This window comes from Mesoplodon bidens, assembly GCF_964165515.1.
Source record: "Mesoplodon bidens genome assembly, chromosome: 15".
In the NCBI taxonomy this organism is placed as follows: Eukaryota; Metazoa; Chordata; class Mammalia; order Artiodactyla; family Ziphiidae; genus Mesoplodon; species Mesoplodon bidens.
In genome coordinates this window covers 49169832-49192938 of record NC_138171.1, presented here as the reverse complement: position 1 = coordinate 49192938, position 23107 = coordinate 49169832, and the positions used below count along the sequence as shown (strand labels likewise).

At 42.5% G+C, this 23107-nt stretch overlaps 1 protein-coding gene across 6 annotated transcripts in view; it reads left to right on the top strand.

Moving 5' to 3' along the window:
* SCNN1B (sodium channel epithelial 1 subunit beta) overlaps window positions 1-23107 on the top strand; it is an 80923-nt gene that overhangs the window by 21119 nt on the left and 36697 nt on the right. The window lies entirely within an intron of this gene.

The window sequence follows — 23107 nt, the reverse complement described above, 5'->3', positions numbered from 1 at the left end:
TAATCTGGTGAGTTTATGAGACAAAGGAAGATCTTTGCTGAATCTGTTTCCCTGTAGTGTGGCCTGTGGAGATGGTTTTTAGATGGTGAGCAAATGTCTTTCATCTCCTTAGTAATTATTTATGTTGAGGTGTATTAGAAAACATATATAATTAGTAACATCAGGACTGTGATTTTGTGGACATGCTTGCTTAGGACAAAGCTAAAGTAGGTGTTTAAGTGATAACAAGAGTGAGTCAATATAAAGAAAGATATTAAGTTGATGCAAGTATAATTGGTACCCAGATGCAGCCCAAATCATGAAGGCAGCGCTTAAGGTTGGCCCTTGTACATCAGACAGTTAGTCCCAGAGAACAGAAAGACAGCCAGCACCTTCAGCTCCAGTCTTTGACCCCCACTTTGCCACAAAAGGCCTCTGTCCTCAGAGGCAGCTTCTTGGAGCTTCTTCACCATTCCAGTATGAGTTGGATTAAGAACCCAGAAGGTGCTGGAAACAAGCAGTCAGCGCAGACGCATCATCTGAGTTCCTAAAACCTAGAAGCTGGACCGGTCCGGTCACTTTTGAACATAGAAGTCCTGTCCTGCAAGATTGTGGTAAATGCCTCTGAATTGTGGGCTCTGGTTTCATCACTCATGCCATGACTTGAGCATTTAGTTTTGAAGTGAGATTTTTAAATAGATTTGTGTATTGAGATTTTCTTTATACGTTGGATTATCATGTTGGCATGTGAAGGGATCCAAGGCATCTCCCAACTTTTTTTTTTTTTTTTGCGGTACGCGGGCCTCTCACTGCTGTGGCCTCTCCCGTTGCGGAGCACAGGCTCCGGACGCGCAGGCTCAGCGGCCATGGCTCACGGGCCCAGCCGCTCCGTGGCATGTGGGATCCTCCCGGACCGGGGCACGAACCCGTGTCCCCTGAATCGGCAGGCGGACTCTCAACCACTGCGCCACCAGGGAGGCCCCACTCTTTTTTGTTTAAAAGACGCACACATACATAAATAGGATCATCAACAATAGTTGGGGGCTTCCCTGGTGGCGCAGTGGTTGAGAGTCCGCCTGCCGATGCAGGGGACACGGGTTCGTGCCCCGGTCCGGGAGGATCCCACATGCCACGGAGCGGCTGGGCCCGTGAGCCATGGCCGCTGAGCCTGCGCGTCCGGAGCCTGTGCTCCGCAACGGGAGAGGCCACAGCAGTGGGAGGCCCGCGTACTGCAAAATAAATAAATAAATAAATAAATTTTTAAAAAAGAGTGGTTTTAGGATCTTGACTCTAAGCTCTTGGCTGGGGCTGGTAAATGTGACACTTAGGAAGTGGGTGATGGATCATCACCAGGAAAGGGGTCCCCAGGTCTGTGCCCTCAGGATGTACCAAAGCTCAAGGAAAAGTGTAGACCAAGTTTCCTCATCCTTGTGGTCATTTTCTTTTGTGATCTTTATTTCTTCCACTGTCAAAAAAATGAGCTCCCATTTTCATTGGCATATTACTACCTAAGAGTTGAATGGCGTTTGTCTGGTTGGCATCCATATTGCAAACATTTATTTAACTGTTCCATTCATTTTAAATGCTGCAGTTTTCTTTTTGTATTTGGAAAACAATAATTGTTTTTCACTTGCATAGGCCCTTGAATAAAAGCTATTAGGTGCTGATGCGCTTATATTGCTGCAAACCAGGCATTCTTCTAATCACCCTCAGAGGTAGGTGTAATATTGTCCCCAGTATTCAGATGAGGAAGTGAAGGTACAGAGACACCTTGTAGCTTGCCCAGCGTTGCACAGCACACCTGGATTCAAGCTCAAAGCTCGGCTTTAGCACGTAAGTCCTGAGCTGTTCCCCTATACAGGGAGTTGTGGGTACACCTTTATTGGATTTTTTCCTGGGGAAATTCATCCCCACATTCCAGCCAATGCATAGGAGAGTCTTCTTTTGAAAATATGGCCCAGCTGAGCCAAATGTTGCTGACTGTGGCTCCGGGAAGAAGCTGATGTTTGACAGGACCTCCCCTTCTAGCCCATAGGACGCCTTCGAGCAAATTAGAAAAAGGTGCCTCTCTGCCTGGAGCAGCCCTTGGGGGCTCACAACTGGGCACACGGAGCATGGGCTGGACTTCAGTAACTCTCCCCCATCCTCCAACCTGAACAGACCCAACCAGTATAATTCCTCCCGGTCCCCCGATGGTTAGGGAGAAAAGCAGGTATAAGCAGCCATTCCTGGGGCCTAGATGCCTCGTTTCCATCAGGGGCATCAGTCCACCATGAAGCACTGAAAAAGCGTTTCCTCCCAAATGCCTCTCTCTTTTGGATTCTGCAACCTGCTTTTTGTGTAGTCCCTGAGGGGCGAGGGTGTGTGGTGTGCTGAGCTCTGAGCAATGGGATCTCTTGTGCTCCATGGAGCTGGCTGGGGCCGGGGTCGGGGTGGAGGGTTGCGGGGAGGTCTTCAATCATGGCTTCACATCTGGAGACCAGACCAGGTTTTCTAAGAACGCTGGTGCCTGCTTCCTGCAAGGTGTGGCCAGTGTTCTTCGCCAGCTCTGAGCGCTTATCTGACGTGATGACTCATCTTCCATCCCAGGACCAGCCAGACTGGCACAGCAGGGCCGCTTTGAACAGGCAGGTGGGCAGGATGGAGCCTGACGTGGGGTTGGGGTGAAGATGACAACGGCCTCTGCCCATACGCTTTGCCCCATGCTGGCTCTGTAAGGGTCACCACTCTGTCTCTATTCCTCCTGGGCCATGTCCAGTGCCTGACGGGCTCCCTTCCTCTCCCAACACCCCAGATCACGAAGTGCATGTCCTAAGTGGCCTCTCCCGGAAAGACGGTTTCATTTTGCTTGGGGACAAAGAGAGAGTGCTAGCACCTGATTCACTACAGGATGTTCCAGGTTTTTAAAGAAGGTGCAGCGAGGGAGGTACATGGGGTGGGGTCCCCTGCCCCCCAGCTTGACACAGCAGGGCTTCAGCAGGGACCCATGCCACTTCTTTCCCCGGATAGCTTAGAGTTGGCACAGGAGGAAGGGATCCTGTATTCCAGTTCTGGGTTCTGCCTTGCCACCTGTATCGTTGTGGGTTGGCCATGGCCATGCAGAGGGATGGGATGAATCTACACCATCACAGGTGTGGGTTAAGGGCTTTATAGGGTAACCCACAAGGCCAAAGTCAGACACACAGAGATATTTTTGATCTCCCAGGTTTCCCATCATCCCGCAGACAGACACGCCAGGGCTAAGGTATGAAGAGGTGAGGGCTATGTTTCAGGGAGGGACCCTCAGCTCCATGGGTCTTCTTTCATATGGAACAAGCGTAGAAAGTGCTCTTGTCCGTGGCCAGTATACATGGTCTGTGTATTCGGGCTGCATACACAGCTGCTGATGCCAGGCAGCCTAGGATTAGGTACAGCTGTTTATAGGAATTGTCTGGGAAAGCCAGTTGCCAGCCATGGGGACTTTGGGGACCGCTAGAGACCTTGGGGATATTGGGATTTCCCTGTCAGGGAAGGACTCAGTCCCACAGGAAGCAGAACCTGGATGCCACTTCTCCAGCTGGCCATTTTGCCACAAATGACAGTCCCCAAAACTCAGGCCGAATACTCTGGTTAATTTTGGATAGTTCTCCTCCTTGCATAAAATCATAATAATAATAGCATCTATCACTTATCAAGACTACTACGTGCAGGCACTGTGCAAAGTGCTTCCCACTCATTATCTCATTAAATCCTGACAACAACCTAGAAGGAACAGCTACTATTATCCCCACTTTACAGATGAGAAAATTAAGACTCCTAAAGGCCAACCCCTTGTTGTCATGAATTGAGCCCCTCCCCACTGGAGGAAACAACAGAGCCAGACCTTAACTGGGGACTGACTCCCAGGCCCTCCCCTGTCTGACCCTGACGAGAATGTAAGTCCCTTCTGGGTCCTTAACATCGTGTGTTTGGTGGCCTGTCAAAGCCCCAGGATGTGCTCGTCTGTGCTGTGTGTGGGAATCCCTCGTTGTCCTGGGAGGGTGCTCCCTGCCCTGTAGGATCAGAGGGTGACTCCACCATCACCCCTCTGTGGAGCGAAATAGTGGGACACCTGCGGCATCCCCCATACCACCCCTGGACCCCACCCCCAAGGCATGGGGCAGTGACCCCAAAGGACATCTACACAGGGTGCGGAGTGTGGTCACTGCCTCGACACCGTAGAGGAGGAGGAGGGTGAGGACTCGGACGTGACCTCTGCAGTACAGAGCCATGCATTCTTAGCATTTCGGGGCTAGAATGAACATGAAAGCGCTTCTAAACCAGTGCTTTTTAACCTCTCACGTCATGGAAGATAGAGAATGGGCATGTTTGTATCAAGCATTAAGGTGAAGGGGCAAGATGGCTTGTGCCTGCCAGCGATGGGGGGGCGGATGCTCCTGCTGCCCCAGCCCGCGCCTGCCACCCAAAGGCCAAGGGCACCAACACCTCAGCTCACCTGAAGCACTGACTCCAGCACACCTATTGGGACTGCTCTTCCTTGCTTTGCTCCCATAGCTCTCGTGGAGAGCAGTTGGCACCCTATCTACCCTCCAGCAGCCTTTTCATTCTGGGCACTGAGGTTGTTTCTAGTTTGAGGGTATTACAGTGTTGCAGTCACCATCCTTCCTGTGCGTACCTGCACGCGTGCGCACACACACTCACGCACACACTTGCGCAAGTACCCATGCACACAGGCAGCTAGGGACACATGCCCAAGAAGTGGAACTGTTGGGTCCTGGCTGTCACATTTTAAATGCAATAAGGGGAGTTCCCTGGTCCAGTTGTTAGGACTCGGCACTTTCACTGCCAGGGGCCTGGGTTCGATCCCTGGTTAGGGAACTAAGATCCCTCAAGCTGCGCAGTGTGGCCCCCCCAAATTTTTTAATAAAAAATAAAAAGGGACTTCCCTGGTGGCGCAGTGGTTAAGACTCCGTGCTCCCAATGCAGGGGGCCCGGGTTCCATCCCTGGTCAGGGAACTAGATCCCATATGCATGCCACAAATAAGGAGCCAGCGACCTGCAGCTAAGGAGCCTGTGAGCCACAACTAAGAAGCCTGCCTGCCGCAACTAAGACCCGGCGCAACCAAATAAATAAATAAATAAAATATATTTTAAAAATAAATCAATAAATAGTAAATGCAATAGAGACTGCCAAACTACTCTCCAGTGACTGCACCAACTTAAACCCCATTGGCATGTAAAGGTGTGCTTTGTAATACCTGGTATTACAAAACGTTTTCATCTTTGCGAATCGAATGGTTGCCATGCAGATTTTTTTTTCAGTTAACTCCAATCAGCATAAATTTTAAAATTGCTTTTTTAAAATGGTTTTTTTTCTGTCTCCTGGGAGCGTGTAGGCTACACAAAGGCAGGGACTTCTTACTGAGGGATGCTGGGTGCCTAGAACAGTGCTGAGCACACAGTAGGTGCTTAGTAAATATTTCCTGACTGAATAAATGAATAGATTAAACATTGAAATGGTCCAAAATACAAAAGGTGCCAAAAGAGTAACTCATTTTTAAAAGTCTCCTTCCCTGCCTGTGCCCCCAGCACCTAGTTCCCCTTCTTGAAGGCAGCTTATGTCAGCACTTTGGTGTCTGGCCCCTTGGAGATGGGCTATGCACACACAACTAAATATCTCTATGCTGTTTTCCTTTTTTTTTAAAATGTATTTATTTGTTTATTTTTGCTGCATTGGGTCTTCACTGCTGCACGCAGGCTTTCTCTGGTTGCGGGGAGCTGGGGCTACTCTTCATTGCGGTGCGTGGGCTTCTCATTGCGGTGGCTTCTCTTGTTGTGGAGCATGGGCTCTAGGGCATGCGGGCTTCCATAGCTGTGGCACTCAGGCTCAGTAGTTGTGGCTCACAGGCTCTAGAGCGCAGGCTCAGTAGTTGTGGCACACGGGCTTAGTTGCTCCACGGCATATGGGATCTTCCCGGACTAGGGCTCGAACCCCTGCATCGGGAGGCGGATTCTTAACCACTGTGCCACCAGGGAAGCCCCCCACCCCCTTTTTTTTCCAACACAAATGCATACCAGCTTTATATATGGTTCTGCCCTTTCTTCTCTCTCACTTAATGATATACCTTGGCAGCACTCTTCATCTCTGAGCAGCTCAAATAAGACCACTGTGTCTCCTCTCCTGGAGGACTGGAGGGAGCCACTTTTTTTTTTTTTATTGAAGTATAGTTGACTTACATTATTAAATTAGGTTCAGGTGTACAGCATAGTGATTCAATATTTTTATAGACTATATACTCCATATAAAGCTATTATAAAACATTGGCTATATTCCCTGTGCTGCACATCCTTGTATCTTATACCTAGTAGTTTGTACCTTTTAATCCTCTTACCCTATTCTGCCCCTTCCCCCACCCCTCTGGGAGCCACTTTTTTAAGGTTTATCAGTCACACTGCATTTGGCTTTATGGGAGGACCCCTGGAGGCCCGGGAACCACAGCCTTGGTCAAAGGAGGTGCATATGTGCACACAGAGGAGGTAGAGCCTATTGCTACCCTTCAGACTCCCCCAGTACCCACCAGATCGGGAGCAAGAGGTCACATGTCCCATCAGGCTTGTCGGTAAGAGGTGACTGGAAGCCAAGGGACCTGGTTTCTGTTTCCAGATCTGCCTGACTCACTGTGACTGTGAGGAAGTGCCTTTGTGCTCTGGTTACCTTCTCTGTGAGATGGGCATAATTCTGGCTACCCAAACTTTCTTGAAAGGCTGACATGAAAACGCAGGAGGAAATGCTTGATAGAGATTGTGTGCTTCAAGTGGGCAGAAAACAATTAACAGAGAATATCCTCAAGGGTTATAAGGAAGATGGTTTTAAATCTTTTGAGAGGAACCCTTTATTCAATCGTGGAATTATTTTACTATGTCTTAAGAAAAAAATGGCTTAGCACATCAAACTTATTCACAGGCATAGTGTTGCTTAGGATGAGGGTGAATTTTTTTAAGCAAAAAAGACGAGTTCAGATGATGTTATATATTAAGTGAATAATGATACAAGTGCTATCGGGATTTAGCAAAAATCGTGAAGGTGGTATGCAAATGATTGATGTTTGGGAAACATTGAATTAGCAGGTATTTGGGGGGGGCAAATAACAAAATCAAACTTACAAATACTTATTTGAAAACCTATTTTAAGGATTTTTTTCTTATTTAATGCAAATATATAGGACACAGTAAATCAGGTTTTGACGAACTTTTTCTGTAAAGGGCCAGGTATAGTTAATAGTTAAGGCTTTGTGGGCCATAAACACTGCATATTCTTTTCTTTTTTCTTTACAACTCTTTGAAAACATAAAAAACATTATTAACCAGAGGGCCATACAAAAGCAGGCTGGCTTTTCAACTTTACAGACCCTTGCAGTAAATTAAGGAATTTATTGAACATAATAGCTGCTAGTGCTCCAAATACAGGTACAACAACCTGTATGGGAGCCATCTATTAATGACACATTTATTAATAACATTAATGTTCTACTTACTCCCATTTTTCAGCATTATTATGAACTCATAGATTTTTAATGTATTTAATATGTTTCAATTAACCGCATGCTTTTTTAAAATTTTTATTTTATTTATTTATTTTTTTATACAGCAGGTTCTTATTACTCATCCATTTTATGCATATTAGTGTCATGTCAATCCCAATCTTCCAGTTCATCCCCCCACCGCCCCCCCAACCCGCTTTCCCCCCTTGGTGTCCATACGTTTGTTCTCTACATCTGTGTCTCTATTTCTACCTTGCAAACCGGTTCATCTGTACCATTTTTCTAGATTCCACATATATGCGTTAATATACGATATTTGTTTTTCTCTTTCTGACTTACTTCACTCTGTAGGACAGTCTCTAGGTCCATCCACGTCTCTGCAAATGACCCAATTTCGTTCCTTTTTATGGCTGAGTAATACTCCATTGTATATGGGTATCACATCTTCTTAATCCACTCATCTGTCGATGGGCATTTAGGTTGCTTCCATGACCTGGCTATTGTAAACAGTGCTGCAATGAACATTGGCGTGCATGTGTCTTTTTGAATTATGGTTTTCTCTGCGTATATATGCCCAGGAGTGGGATTGCTGGGTCATATGGTAATTCTATCTTTAGCTTTTTAAGGAACCTCCATACTGTTCTCCCTCGTGGCTGTATCAACAGTACACGAGGGTTCCTTTTTCTCCACACCCTCTCCAGCACTTATTGTCTGTAGATTTTCTGATGATGCCCATTCTAACCGGTATGAGGTGATACCTCATTGTAGGTTTGATTTGCATTTCTCTAATAATTAGTGATGTTGAGCAGCTTTTCATGTGCCTCTTGGCCATCTGTATGTCTTCTTTGGAGAGATGTCTGTTTAGGTCTTCTGCCCATTTTTTGATTGGGTTGTTTGTTTTTTTAATACTGAGCTGTATAAGCTGTTTATATATTTTGGAGATTAATCCTTTGTCCACTGATTCATTTGCAAATATTTTCTCCCATTCTGAGGGCTGTCTTTTCATCTTGTTTATAGTTTCCTTTGCTGTGCAAAAGCTTTTAAGTTTCATAAAGTCCCATTTGTTTATTTTTGTTTTTATTTCCATTACTCTAAGAGGTGGGTCAAAAAAGATCTTGCTGTGATTTATGTCAAGGAGTGTTCTTCCTATGTTTTCCTCTAAGAATTTTATAGTGTCGGGTCTTACATTTAGGCCTTTAATCCATTTTGAGTTTATTTTTGTGTATGGTGTTAGGGAGTGTTCTAATTTCATTCTTTTACATGTAGCTGTCCAGTTTTCCCAGCACCACTTATTGAAGAGACTGTCTTTTCTCCATTGTATATCCTTGCCTCCTTTGTCATAGATTACTTGACCATAGGTGTGTGGGTTTATCTCTGGGCTTTCTATCCTATTCCATTGATCTATATTTCTGTTTTTGTGCCAGTACCATATTGTCTTGCTTACTGTAGCTTTGTAGTATAGTCTGAGGTCAGGGAGTCTGATTCCTCCAGCTCCGTTTTTCTTTCTCAAGATTGCTTTGGCTATTCGGGGTCTTTTGTGTCTCCATCAAAATCTTAAGATTTATTGTTCTAGTTCTGTAAAAAATGCCATTAGTAATTTTTTTTAAATGATGCTCAAATTGTCCCATATTTGCCAGTAAGAATCCCTTCAAGGAGTCCTTTTGACCGACCCAGTAGTCTTTGATAGCTTTCTTTGCTTTCTGGTATGGTAAGAGATTTTAGGCTCATCTTGTACATTTCCTGCACCAAAACTCATATCAGCCATTTTTCTAAGAAGCCCTGGTTCCCTTTAGTCGAGAATGGTATTTAGAGACCAAAATCTAGGTGTCTGGAATGCACACATTTGCATTTATAAGTAGAAATGATGCCCAGGATATGTCCTGGTCCCTGGGGAGATTCTGACTGCCCCCCTAAAACTCTCCTTCACCATCTCCAGCCTGACACAGTGAGCCCCATCAATGGCTCTGACCTGGCTAAGTTTTCAAGAACAAAGAGTCAGTCATGCTCTGGGGCTAACAAGGCAGAAACATGAAAGATTTTTCAGTAACCAGAGTCCAACCCATTTTCAGGTTAACCTTCAATTAACTATAAAAATCCAGCTCCCCAGAACTCTTATTCCCTGATTACCTTAGATAATTGAGGTTTTGCTGCAAAAATAAATACAGGGGATTTTAATGAAAGCATCTGACCTGTAATTTATAGGGGTCACAAAGTCAGATGTCCGCATAAGCCAAGGCAGGAATTAAAAAGTGAGTGAAGTGGGCTGAGTATAAGAAAATAGAGAATGGGGAGAATTGGGGTGAACTGGGGAGCACAGTCTCCATCTAAGGAGGGCAGCCACTAGTCATTTTGAGCAGAAACTGCCATGTGGGGACAATTATCAGATCTTTCTGATTTTTCAAAAGTTGAAGAAAATCTAGATTTTTTTAAAATGTGAACTTGCATAATTTTGAGATGGCAGTGGATTTAAGTGTTTTGTTAAAACTTTATTTAGATGTAATTTATTTACAATTAAATACATCCATTTCAAGTATAGCATTTAATGAGTTTTTACAAATGCATACATCTAATTAACCACCATCTCACTCAAGATATAGAATATTTGCATCACCTCCAGAAGGTTCCCTTATGTACCATTCCAGTCGATCCACTATTCACATCAAGCACAGGAAATCACTGGTCTGCTTTCTGTCACTATAGATTAGATATGTCTTTCCCAGGGCTTCATGTAAGTGAAGTCATACCTTATGTACTTTTTTGTGTCTAGCTTCTTTTACTCAGAATAATGGTTTTTTTAAAAAAAAATCCATCCATGTTGTATGTATCAATAGTTTGTTCCTTTTATTGCTGAATAGTATTCCATTGTATGGATATGCTACAGTTTGTTTATTTACTCACCTGTTGGTGGACACTTGCTTGTTTCCAGTTTGGGATTATTAATGAATAAGGTTGCTGTGAGTATATATGTACACACCTTTGTGTGAAAATATGTTTTCAGTTCTCTTGGATAAATAAGAGTGGACCTGAAAGGTCATATAATAAGTACCCATTTAACTTTATGAGAAACTACCAAACTGTTTTCCAAAGTGACTGTACCATTTTGCATCCCATCCAGTCCTCTAAGAGAGTTCTGATTGCCTCACATCTTTGCTAACACTAGATACTGTCAGTCCTTCTAGTGGGTGGGAAATGGTATCTCATTGTGGTTTATATTTGCATTTTCCCAGTGACTAATGATGTTAGGCGTTTTTTCATGTGCTTCTGAGCCATTCATGTATCTTCTTTTATGAAGTGTGTTTTAAAATCTTTTGCCCTTCATTGCAGGGGTTGGGTTGTTTGTCTTATTATTATCTTTTTTTTTTTTTTTTGCGGTATGCGGGCCTCTCACTGTTGTGGCCTCTCCCGTTGCATAGTGCAGGCTCCAGACGCGCAGGCTCAGCGGCCATGGCTCACAGGCCCAGCCGCTCCGCGGCATGTGGGATCTTCCCGGACTGGGGCACGAACCCGTGTCCCCTGCATCGGCAGGCAGACTCTCAACCACTGTGCCACCAGGGAAGCCCTGTTTGTCTTATTATTGAGTTGCAAGGATTGTTTATGTATTCTGCATACAAATTCTTTGTCAGTCATATTACTACAAGGACTTTCTCCCAGTGACTTGCTCTTTCATTTTCTTAACAGTGTTTTGAAGAGCAGAAGATTTAACTTTAATAAAGGACAATTTTTTTCCTTTTATTATTCATGATTTTAGTGTTCTATTTAAAAGGTCTTTTGCCTACTCTGGGATTGCACAGGTTTTTCTCTTTCACTTTCTTGTGGATGTTTTACAGTTTTAGCTCTTGTGTTTAGGTCCCTGATCCATTTCAAGTTAACTTTGGTGTCTAGTGTGAGATAGGAGTTGAGATTCCTTTTTCTTATATGGATATCCATTGTTCCAGCATGTTTTGTTGAAACGACTATCCTTTCTGCATGAATTACCTTGGCACCTTTGTAGGTCTATTTCTGGACTCTATCGTATCCCATTGATTAATATGTTCATCATCACACCAGTATTACACTGTTCTGATTATTATACTTGATAGTAAGTCTTGATATCAGATAGTATAAATCCTTCAATTTTGCTCTTCTTTTTCAAAAGTTTTTTTTCTATTTTAGTTTTTTTACTTCTCCATATAATATTTAGAATTAGCTTGTCAATTTCTACATGCTGTCTGCTGGGATTTTGATTGAGATTGAATTAACTCTAGAGATTGATTTGAGGTTAATTGACATCTTAACAACATTGAGTCTTCTGATCCAGGAATATGTTATATCTCTTCATTTATTCAGGTTTTCTTTAAATATATTTTTTTAAAACCACCAAGGGCACCAAGACAATTAAATAGGGGAAAGAATAGTCTTGGTGTTGGGACAAATGGTTATCCTCATGCAAAAGAATGAAACTGAACCCCTACCTCACACCATATACAAAAATTAATTCAAACTGGATCAAAGACCTAAATGTAAGAGCTAAAACCATAAAACTCTTAGAATAAATCATAGGAATAAATCTTTATGACCTTGAATTAGGCAATGAATTCTTAGATATGACACCAAATCATAAACAACAAAAGAAATATAGACAAGTTGAGTACCATCAAAATTAAACATTTTTGTGTTTCAAAGGGCACCATCGAGAAAATGAAAATATGACCCACAGAATGGGAGAATATTTTTGCAAACCCTATATCTGAAAAGGTACTTGTATATAGAATATATAAGTAACTCTTACAACTTAATAATAAAAAGCCAAATAACCCAATTAAAAAATAAGCAAAGGATTTGAATAGATATTTCTTGAGAGAAGATATATTGGCCATATAATGGATATAATAGCTAATAAGCACATGAAAAGATGTTTAACATCATTAGGTATCAGGAAATGCTACTGAAAACCAGAGTAAGATGCCATTTCACATCTACTATATTAATGGATAATAACAAGTGTTATAGAGAATGTGGAGAAATTGGAACCCTCATACACTGCTGGTGGAATTGTGAAATAGTTCAGCCATTTTGGAAAACAGTCTGGCTAGTTCTTTGAAAGGTTAAACATAGAATTACCATATGGTCCAGTTGGTATATGCACTCCTAGGTATATACCCAAGGAAAACATATGTCCACACAAAAACTTGTACATGATTGTTCACCGCAGTATTATTCATAATAGCCAAAAAGTAAAAACAATTCAAATGTCCATCAATTGGTGAATGAATAAATAAAAAGTGGTGTATCCATAATATGGAATATTATTTGGCAATAAAAAGGAATGAAGTAGTGATGCATGCTACAACATGGAGGAACCTTGAAAACATTATGCAAAGTGAAAAACCAGTCACAAAAGACCACATAATATATTTATGTGAAATTTATATGAAATGTCCAGAATAGGTAATCTATAGAGACAGAAAATAGATTAGTGATTGCCTGGGGTGGGGGAGGGTAGAGGAAGGAGTGAGAAGTGACTGGTAATGGGTACAGAGTTTCTTTTGGAGGAGATGAAAATGTTTTAAAATGTACTGTGGTGATGGATGAACAACCCTGTGAATATACTAAAATCCACTGAATCTACACTTTAAATGGATGAGTTATATGGTATGTGAATTCTATCTCAATAAAGCTGTTATTTACAAAAGGAAATTATATTTTTTAAAATACGATGCTACAGTGTTCATTGCAGCACTATTTACAATAGCCAGGACATGGAAGTAACCTGGGTGTCCATCGGCAGATGAATGGATAGAGAGGATGTGGCACATGTACCCAATGACTATTACTCAGCCATAAAAAGAAACAAAATTGAGTTATTTGTAGTGAGGTGTATGGACCTAGAGTCTGTCATACAGAGTGAAGTAACTCAGAAAGAGGAAAACAAATACTGTATGCTAACACATATATATGGAATCTAAAAAAAAAAAAGGTCACGAAGAACCTAGGGGCAGGACGGGAATAAAGATGCAGACTTACTAGAGAACGGACTTGAGGACACGGGGAGGGGGAAGGGTAAGCTGGGACAGATTGAGAGAGTGGCATGGACATATATACACTACCAAATGTAAAATACATAGCTAGTGGGAGGCAGCCGCATAGCACAGGGAGATCAGCTCGGTGCTTTGTGACCGCCTAGAGGGGTGGGGTAGGAAGGGTGGGAGGGAGACACAAGAGGGAGGAGACATGGGGATATATTTATATGTATAGCTGATTCACTTTGTTAAAAAGTAGAAACTAATACACCATTGTAAAGCAATTATACTCCAATAAAGGTGTTAAAAAAATCTTTTTCAAACCCTCAAAAATTTAATGAGAAAAGTGGCATTGGTTTTTATTTTCAGCAAATCTCTTTAACATCTTGTTTAATATATTGCCATATCTGTTTTGGTATTTATTGTGTTGGAAAATACTATTTTGCTTGGAGTATATGAAATAAATTCAGCTTCACACAGAAAAAAAAAAAACCAAACTGTGCTAACAACAACAAAAAACTTTTGCAAATCCAATACAGCTCATGGGTCATCCATCTGCAACCCCTCAAAGTCCATATGTGGACTCAGTCTCCACTTGGTTCCCATTACCCTTCCCCACAGGACACTGAGTCAAATCTCAGGTACAATTTATCTCTGAAAGTGAGCAGATATTTTCTCTTATAAGAAAACAGAAACGGTTGTACACAACATTTATTGTTTTTGCATTTGCTGCCAGGAATGTTCTCCACGAGTTCGGGGTCAAGTTGTAGATAGCGATCTGTGACTCTCGAAGCATGACAGTGTCCACTCTTCCTGAGTCCATACCTGGACTCAGTCTCCACTTGGCTTATTTGGGTTGGTTTAAGCTGTAAGCTGATTCAAACCTTTCTACACAAGCTGTGTATATACATTCCAAACACAGACCATCTATCACCCTGGTGGTGAAATCTGACAAGAACAACATAAAGTGGTTTATAGCATTTATTGATTTTAACTTGGCTTATTTCCCAAACTAGTTAGGAGATAAGGCAGTACTCAGCAAACTTCTGTTATTTGCCTACCATTGTCACAGTTTTTGTTGCATGTATTACTATTGTTTGTAATTAATAATTTTCTTTAAACCTATTTCTTTTTTTTTGAATTTTATTTTATTTATTTTTTATACATCAGGTTCTTATTAGGTATCTATTTTATACATATTAGTGTATATATCTCAATCCCAGTCTCCCAATTCATCCCACCACCACCACCACCTCCCCTGCCACTTTCCCCCTTTGGTGTCCATACGTTTGTTCTCTACATCTGTGTCTCTATTTCTTCCCTGCAAACCGGTTCATCTGTACTATTTTTCTAGGTTCCACATATATGCGTTAATATACGATATTTGTTTTTCTCTTTCTGACTTATTTCACTCTGTAGGACAGTCTCTAGGTCCATCCACGTCTCTGCAAATGACCCAGTTTCATTCCTTTTTATGGCTGAGTAATACTCCATTGTATGTATGTACCACATCTTCTTTATCCATTTGTCTGTCGGTGGGCATTTAGGTTGCTTCCATGACGTGGCTATTGTAAATAGTGCTGCAATGAACACTGGGGTGCATGTGTCTTTTTGAATTATGGTTTTCTCTGGGTATATGCCCAGTAGTGGGATTGCTGGGTCATATGGTAATTCTATTTTTAGTTTTTTAAGTAACCTCCATACTGTTCTCCATAGTGGCTGTATCAGTTGACATTCCCACCAACAGTGCAACAGATGCCCATTCTAACTGGTGTGAGGTGATACCTCATTGTAGTTTTGATTTGAATTTCTCTAATAATTAGTGATGTTGAACTTAGAAAGTTGAGCACAGCTTTTCATGTGCTTCTTGGCCATCTGTATGCCTTCTTTGGAGAAATGTCTGTTTAGGTCTTCTGCCCATTTTCTGATTGGGTTGTTTGTTTTTTTAATATGAGCTGCATGAGCTGTTTGCAAATATTTTCTCCCATTCTGAGGGTTGTCTTTTCGTCTTGTTTATAGTTTCCTTTGCTGTGCAAAAGCTTTTAAGTTTCATAAAGTCCCATTTGTTTATTTTTGTTTTTATTTCCATTACTCTAAGAGGTGGGTCAAAAAAGATCTTGCTGTGATTTATGTCAAGGAGTGTTCTTCCTATGTTTTCCTCTAAGAATTTTATAGTGTCGGGTCTTACATTTAGGCCTTTAATCCATTTTGAGTTTATTTTTGTGTATGGTGTTAGGGAGTGTTCTAATTTCATTCTTTTTTTTTTTTTTTTTGCTGTACGCGCACCTCTCACTGCTGTGGCCTCTCCCGTTGCGGAGCACAGGCTCCGGACACACAGGCTCCGCGGCCATGGCTCGCGGGCCCAGCCGCTCCGCGGCATGTGGGATCTTCCGGGATAGGGGCACGAACCCGTGTCCCCTGCATCGGCAGGCGGACTCTCAACCACTGCGCCACCAGGGAAGCCTTAATTTCATTCTTTTACATGTAGCTGTCCAGTTTTCCCAGCACCACTTATTGAAGAGACTGTCTTTTCTCCATTGTATATCCTTGCCTCCTTTGTCATAGATTACTTGACCATAGGTGTGTGGGTTTATCTCTGGACTTTCTATCCTGTTCCATTGATCTATGTTTCTGTTTTTGTGCCAGCACCATATTGTCTTGATTACTGTAGTTTGTAGTGTAGTCTGAAGTCAGGGAGTCTGAGTCCTCCAGCTCCGCTTTTTTTCCCTCAAGACGGCTTTGGCTATTTGGGGTCTTTTGTGTCTCCATACAAATTTAAGACTTTTTGTTCTAGTTCTGTAAAAAAAATTGCCACTGGTCATTTGATAGGGATTGCACTGAATCTGTAGATTGCTTTGGGTAGTAGAGTCATTTTCACAATATTGATTCTTCCAACCCAAGAACATGGTATATCTCTCTATCTCTTTGTGTCATCTTTGATTTCTTTCATCAGTGTCTTATAGTTTTCTGAGTACAGGTCTTTTACCTCCTTAGGTAGGTTTATTCTTAGGTATTTTATTCTTTTTATTGCAATGGTGAATGGGATTGTTTCCTTAATTTCTCATTCTGATCTTTCATTGTTAGTGTATAGGAATGCAAGAGATTTCTTTGCATTAATTTTGTATCCTGCAACTTTACCAAATTCATTGATTAGCTCCAGTGGTTTTCTGGTGGCATCTTTGGATTCTCTATGTATAGTATCATGTCATCTGCAAACAGTGACAGTTTTACTTCTTCTTTTCCAATTTATATTTCTTTTTCTTCTCTGATTGCTGTGGCTAAAACTTCCAAAACTATGTTGAATAATAGTGGTGAGAGTGGACATCCTTGTCTTGTTCCTGATCTTAGAGGAAATGCTTTCAGTTTCTCACCATTGAGAATGATGTTTGCTGTGGGTTTGTCGTATATGGCCTTTATTATGTTGAGGTAGGCTTCCTCTATGCCCACTTCCTGGAGAGTTTTTATCATAAATGGGTGTTGAATTTTGTCAAAAGCTTTTTCTGCATCTGTTGAGATGATCATATGGTTTTTATTCTTCAGTGTGTTAATATGGTATATCACATTGATTGATTTGCATATATTGAAGAATCCTTGCATCCTGGGATAAATCCCACTTGATCATGGTGTATGATCCTTTTAATATGTTGTTAGATTCTGTTTGCTAGTATTTTGTTGAGGATTTTTGCATCTATATTCATCAGTGATATTGGTCTGTAATTTTCTTTTTTTGTAGTATCTTTGTCTGGTTTTGGTATCAGGGTGATGGTGACCGCATAGAATGAGTTTGGGCGTGTTCCTTCCTCTACAATTTTTTGGAAGAGTTTGAGAAGGACGGGTGTTAGCTCTCTCTAAACGTTTGATAGAATTCACCTGTGAAGCCATCTGGTCCTGGGCTTTTGTTTGTTGGAAGATTTTTAATCACAGTTTCAGTTTCAGTGCTTGTGATTGGTCTGTTCATATTTTTTATTTCTTCCTGGTTCAGTCTTGGAAGGTTATATACCTTTCTAAAACTTTGTGCACTTCTTCCAGGTTGTCCATTTTATTGGCATAGAATTGCTTGTAGTAGCCTCTTATGATACTTTGTATTTCTGCTGTGTCCATTGTAACTTCTCCTTTTTCATTTCAACTTTTATTGATTTGACTCCTCTCCCTCTTTTTCTTGATGAGTCTGACTAAAGGTTTATCAATTTTGTTTATCTTCTTAAAGAACCAGCTTTTAGTTTTATTGATCTTTGCTATTCGTTTCTTTGTTTCTATTTCATTTATTTCTTCTCTGATCTTTATGATTTCTTTCCTTCTGCTAACTTTGGGTTTTGTTTGTTCTTCTTTCTCTGGTTCCTTTAGGTATAAGGTTAGATTATTTGAGATTTTTCTTGTTTCTTGAGGTAGGCTTGTATTGCTATAAACTTCCCTCTTAGAACTGCTTTTGCTGCATCACATAGGTTTTGGATCGTTGTGTTTTCGTTGTAAGTTGTCTCTAGGTATTTTTTGATTTCCTCTTTGATTTCTTCAGTGATCTCGGTTATTTAGTAACGTATTGTTTAGCCTCCATGTGTTTGTGTTTTTAGCGTTTTTTTCCCTGTAATTGATTTCTAATCTCATAGTGTTGTGGTCAGAAAAGATGCTTAATATGATTTCATTTTGCTTAAATTTACTAAGGCTTGATTTGTGACCCAGGATGTGATCTATCCTGGAGAATGTTCCGTGTATCCTGGAGAATGTTCCGTGTGCACTTGAGAAGAAAGTGTAATCTGCTGTTTGGGGATGGAATGTCCTATAAATATCAATTAAATCTATCTGGTCTATTGTGTCATTTAAAGCTTGTGTTTCCTTATTAATTTTCTGTCTGGATGATCTGTCCATTGGTGTAAATGAGGTGTTAAAGTCCCCCACTATTATTGTGTTACTGTCGATTTCCTCCTTTGTAGCTGTTAGCAGTTGCCTTATGTATTGAGGTGCTCCTGTGTTGGGTGCGTATATATTTATAATTATTATATCTTCTTCTTAGATTGATCCCTTGATCATTATGTAGTGTCCTTCTTTGTCTCTTGTAATAGTCTTTATTTTAAAGTCTATTTTGTCTGATATGAGAATTGCTACTCCAGCTTTCTTTTGATTTCCATTTGCATGGAATATCTTTTTCCATCCCCTCACTTTCAGTCTGTATGTGTCCCTAGGTCTGAAGTGGGTCTCTTGTAGACAGCATATATATGGGTCTTATTTTTGTATCCGTTCAGCGAGCCTGTGTCTTTTGTTTGGGGCATTTAATCCATTCACGTTTAAGCTAATTATCGATATGTATGTTCCTATTACCATTTTCTTAATTGTTATGGGTTTGTTTTCGTAGGTCCTTTCCTTCTCTTGTATTTCCCACTTAGGGAAGTTCCTTTAGCATATGTTGTAGAGCTGGTTTGGTGGTACTGAATTCTGTTAGCTTTTGCTTGTCTGTAAAGCTTTTGATTTGTCTGTCAAATCTGAATGAGATCCTTGCCGGGTAGAGTAATCCTGGTTGTAGTTTCTTCCCTTTCATCACTTTAAATATATCGTGCCACTCCCTTCTGGCTTGTAGAGTTTCTGCTGAGAAATCAGCTGTTAACCTTATGGGTGTTCCCTTGTATGTTATTTGTCATTTTTCCCTTGTTGCTTTCAATAATTTTTCTTTGTCTTTAATTTTTGTCAATTTGATTACTATGTGTCTCGGCATGTTTCTCCTTGGGTTTATCCTGCCTGGGACTCTCTGCACTTCCTGGACTTGGGTGGCTATTTCCTTTCCCATGTTAGGGAAGTTTTCAACTATAATCTCTTCAAATATTTTCTCGGGTCCTTTCTCTCTCTCTTTCTGGGACCCCTATAATATGAATGTTGTTGCATTTAGTGTTGTCCCAGAGGTCTCTTAGGCTGTCTTCATTTCTTTTCATTCTTTTTTCTTTATTCTATTCCACAGCAGTGAATTCCACCATTCTGTCTTCCAGGTCACTTATCCGTTCTTCAGCCTCAGTTATTCTGCTATTGATTCCTTCTAGTGTATTTTTCATTTTAATTATTGTATTGTTCATCTCTGTTTGTTCTATAATTCTTCTAGATGTTTTTTCTTTAATCCTTGTAGGTCTTTGTAAACATTTCTTGCATCTTCTCGATCTTTGCCTCCATTCTTTTTCCGAGGTCCTGGATCATCTTCACTATCATTATTCTGAATTCTTTTTCTGGAAGGTTGCCTATCTCCACTTCATTTAGTTGTTTTTCTGGGGTTTTATCTTGTTCCTTCATCTGGTACAGAGTCCTCTGCCTTTTCATTTTTTTAAATTTATTTTATTATTATCATTATTTTTTATTTATTTTTGGCTGCATTGGGTGTTTGTTGCTGTGCGCTGGCTTTCTCTAGTTGCGGCGAGTGGGGGCTACTCTTTGTTGCGGTGCATGGGCTTTTCACTGCGGTGGCTCCTCTTGTTGCGGAGCACGGACTCTAGGTGTGTGGGCTCAGTAGTTGCAGCTTTCAGGCTCTAGAGTGCAGGCTAAGCAGTTGTGGTGCACGGGCTTAGCTGCTCCACAGCATGTGGGATCTTTCTGGACAAGGACTCGAACCCATGTCCCCTGCATTAGCAGGCAGATTCTTAACCACTGCGCCACCAGGGAAGTCCTGCCTTTTCATTTTGTCTGTCTTTCTGTGAATGTGGTTTTCCTTCCACAGGCTGCAGAATTGTAGTTCTTCTTGCTTCTGCTGTCTGCCCTCTGGTGGATGAGGCTATCTAAGAGGCTTGTGCAAGCTTCCTGATGGGAGGGACTGGTGGTGGGTAGAGCTGGGTGTTGCTCTGGTGGGCAGAGCTCAGGAAAACTTTAATCTGCTTGTCTGCTGATGGGTGGGACTAGGTTCCCTCCCTGTTGGTTGTTTGGCCTGAGGCGACCCAGCACTGGAGCCCACCTGGCTCTTTGGTGGGCCTAATGGCAGACTCTGGGAGGGCTCATGCCAAGGAATATTTCCCAGAACTTCTGCTGCCAGTGTCCTTGTCCCCACCGTGAGCCACAACCACCCCCTGCCTCTGCAGGAGACCCTCCAACACTAGCAGGTAGGTCTGGTTCAGTCTCCTATGGGGTCACTGCTCCTTTCCCCCGGTCCTGATGCGCACACTACTTTGTGTGTGCCCTCCAAGAGTGGAGTCTCTGTTTCCCCGAGTCTTGTTGAAGTCCTGCAATCAAATCCCACCAGCCTTCAAAGTCTGATTCTCTGGGAATTCCTCCTCTCATTGCCGGACCCCCAGGTTGGGAAGCTCAGAACCTTCACTCCAGTGGGTGGACTTCCATGGTATAAGTGTCCTCCAGTTTGTGAGTCACCAATCCAGCAGTTATGGGGTTTGATTTTATTGTGATTGCGCCCCTCCTACCGTCTCATTGCGGCTTCTCCTTTGTCTTTGGATGTGGGGTATCATTTTTGGTGAGTTCCAGTGTCTTCCTGTCGATGATTGTTCAACAGTTAGCTGTGATTCCAATGCTCTCGCAAGAGGGAGTGAGCGCACGTCCTTCTACTCCGCCATCTTGAACCAATCTCAGGTCTTTTTTTTTTTTTTTAACTTAAGTGTATTTATGAACCTAAAGCAAAAGCCAGTGTCTCTTGCCATAAATAGAAGATCTCTCTTAAAAAGAAACCCAGTGAAAACAGAAGGTTGTTGTTACAGATACCATTGCCTGACAGGGCTCTGAGCGAGCCTGAGGCCTCATTGTTAAACTGGGAGATTAGAGGGGGTTAGATGGATGTTAAGGACCTAAAACTTTCTTCTTGACTGAATCAGAATGGTTAAACTAGAATGGAAGAGGGTAGATATCAGAGAGGCCCTTGGTCTGTTTCTTCCACAACTATTTATAGGAGCCTAATGTGCTCTTCACCTCTTGGGCCTTGGGGTACTGGACTATACAAGACAGATGAAGCCCCAGTTCTTTCCAAGTTTAAGGTTATGGATAAAAATATGTAGGAATGAAGTAACATATGAAGCACATTGCAGTTCCTGGATCATGGTAAACACTTAGTACTTTAATGTTGCTCTCATAGTTGTTATTATTGTAGTTATTATTACTTTATTATCCCAGAGCAGGAACTGGGTCCTCTGGGAAAGGTGGGGGTTGGGTTAGTCTATGAACATCTGTCCTACAGCCATGTTGGCCTGGACAGGCACATGGAGCTTGATTTCCATCAGAGAGCAGAGGTAGTGGTGTTAAGAGAATAAAGCCCTTAATGCTTTGGCCAGGCAGGTGAGGAATGTTACTGTGTCAGACAGTTAGGTCGGGAGTGAACATGCCTGGGTAAGTTTAAGATCTCTGTTTAGATATGAAGGTCTGGGGTTATTCATTTCGATATTCAGTGGTGTTCTAGGCGCTGTGCTGGGCTTGTCGGGAATACAGTGCTGCTACCTTCAGGAGGATTATGATCCCATGGGAGTGAGAAGCCACAGGACAAGCAACTATGACACAGAGTAGAACGAGGAGAATTTCTTTCTCTGTTGGTTGCAAATAATAGACATCCAGCTTGTATCAGCATAAGTAAGAAAGAAAACTTATTGGTTCCCATATCTGCTGAGTCCAGGAATAAAAGGCTTCAGGAATGGCTGGATCCAGGTGTTCAAACGATGTTGTCAGAACTCTGTCTCCATCTTGTGGCTCTGCTTTTCTCTGTGTTGGCTTTCTTCTCAGGCAGTCTCCCCATTTGTGATGCCAAATACCGCCAGCTTAGTAGTCTTAGCTAAAAAGGAGGTCTCTTCCTCAGTTATTCCAACATAAAATAACAGAATTGAGTCTAATGGTCCAAACTGGGGTCATGTGAGCTCCCCCCTCCCAGAGCTAGGGATGGTAGCCTGGCCACTCACACCAACTGAGACTGGGGGAGGGGTTCACCCGAGGAAACATCCAAGCAAGGGGCGAGGGTGCTGGGAAGCAGGCAACACCCTGCCCAACACAGAGCCCCCAGGGCTCATTCCAGCCAGGGAGTCAGGACAGCTTCATGAAGGAGGTGGCCTTTGGCCAGTTGGGGCTCCAGGGATAGGGCTGGGGTGCTCCGTCAGCAGGTTCTGGCTCTGTATATGGGCAGAAGGAAGGAGGAAACGTATTTCCTGAGAAGCCGTCATGTGCCAGGCTCTTTGACAACTATCTTGGTAACATCACAAGAACCCTGTCTGCTCATGCAGGTGGGAAACAGTCTCAGAGAGGTTAACCGTTCCTGGCTGACCCACAGCTAGCACCCAGCGCTCCTGGAGCCACCCTCACCCCGCTCCAGTCCTTCTCCACCGAGCAGCTAGGGCGCTCTTTTCAGACCTCAGTTGACAGCATCTTGTCTCCACAGGTTCCAACTGTCCTAGGATTGAAACCCCACTCCTTAACATGGCCCACAGGGCCCTGCGCGGCCAGCTCCGTTCACGTCCCCAGGCTCCCTCCCGATTGGCCTCTGCTCCTGCTGTCCCCTCCCCCTCCCACCACCACTCCTCTTCTGTCCTTTAACTCAACTCCTCCAAGGACTCCCAGACTTCGGGGGCCCCCTTGGTAATAACAGTAGCTGACAGGTGCCAGGCATTAATCCACACTCTACAGATTCTCATTCATTTCAGTCTTCACATCAACCCTGTGAGG